Genomic DNA, 1,619 nt, shown 5'->3' on the forward strand with positions numbered 1-1,619 from the left:
GTCGATTAAAATAAGAAAAACATGTCGCACGTCATTAGTCGTGTGATCATTCATAATGTAATATAGTTTCTTCGATGAAGGTCTGAAAAACTGTGTATTAATAGATTCAACACACCTGCTTTTTCGTAATACCAAAAGTAGATAGATCCATAAAAACAAAAAGTTTATATCGGCAATCTTTGACTCTGACATGTATTTTGTAGAACCCCCTTTTAACTCAGAACCGTTTCAACCCCCCCTATAGATAGAGCTGGTTTCGCGGACTTACACAAGGGAACATGCGTAAATCGGCTTAAAATATAGTTCGAAAAGACGAACTTCTTGGTAACATTACGCGACTCGTGTTGTATCGGGTTGCCGCTTGCCAGAGCTCGGAGCCAGCTAGGTTGCTAACGACAATTTCTTGTTAGTTATTAGTCGTGTTTACCACTTGATAAAAGGATTAAAATGCCCCGAAAGAAAAGTAATTCAAATTTTAAAAACCAGCAAACACAATGTAACACCCTAATTAAAAATATACGCGAGATTGGTGTACAAGTTCATATAGACCCGCTGGAAAGCAAAGGCTTAACGTCCAAAGAAATTCAAACTGAGTCTTGTTTTAATTGTTTTAACGTGTCGACTCAATCAGAGATATTTGGATTTAAAGTTCCCTCAGAGAAATGGGACGAAATAAATAGTTTTCAACGTTTGAACCTCTCCGAAAATACACGTAAGAGAAAACTGTTTGCTGATAAAGGAACCTGCATATCCGATGAAGATTTTTACCCAAAACGAGCGCTTCTCCAAAATCAAACCAAACCACAATGTCTGTCAAAATCATTTGATGCTGAGCGTCCTGAATTTACCCTTCCTCTAGCTTTATCAGCTATAAAATGCTTTGTTGAAACTACTTTTAATAACGGTAAGAAACATTCTTCATTATTGTATACATTGACGGAGACCTGACTTCTCTTATATCACACAGTTGAAATTGGTATGAAACATGTAAAAAGCCATGATGGCTTAGTAGATTCTATGGAGATTTACCACAAAAAAGGATTATTGGATGTAGGATCATATTACGATGCTCCAAGACGGTTGCTATTTTCATCCAGAGGGACGTTATTGATATCAACACTTTTCAAGAGTGCGGAAGAATTAAACTACTACCATTTTGAAAATCAAACGCTAAATACTTCAGTAGTGACTGACGCTATTTCCTCCTTGATTGAAAACTACGTTTTTTGTGCAGGAATAGATAAGGTACGATAAATTAGGTGTTCGATTTAATAGTTTTTCAGTTTTATTAAAACAACTTGTTGTAAAATAGGGGAATTCAGTTGGAATGGAAGGTACTAAAAATCTTGAGAAGTTTGTTTATCCGTTCGAAAGATACCAGTCTTCTACTTGCTTAACATGGTTCAAGCCACATCCAATGCCTCCAAGGAAAACATTGCGAACAAGGTTTACCAATGTTCTAATTGCCGCAGTCCTAGCAGGTAAAAACTTACTTGCGTGCAATAAATCTTTACATTTATAATTGTTAATATACAATGAATTTCCAATGTCAGGTATACGTTGGAGTACCGAAAGTAGAAAGAACAGACTACCCCAAAAACCAAACTAAAGCGACAGTC

General features: G+C 36.3%; 1 long non-coding RNA gene across 1 annotated transcript; it reads left to right on the top strand.

Moving 5' to 3' along the window:
- The first annotated feature begins 775 nt into the window (after positions 1-775).
- On the top strand, positions 776-1,412 carry LOC149696381 (uncharacterized). The gene is made up of 3 exons (XR_016382408.1): positions 776-904; positions 968-1,245; positions 1,313-1,412. It is a non-coding gene; the product is annotated as an uncharacterized LOC149696381 (long non-coding RNA).
- Positions 1,413-1,619: the final 207 nt, after the last annotated feature.

The sequence above is a fragment of the Phalangium opilio genome, unplaced genomic scaffold (assembly GCF_054372755.1).
Source record: "Phalangium opilio isolate 3A_F unplaced genomic scaffold, DU_Popi_V2 ptg000021l_1, whole genome shotgun sequence".
Lineage (NCBI taxonomy): Eukaryota > Metazoa > Arthropoda > Arachnida > Opiliones > Phalangiidae > Phalangium > Phalangium opilio.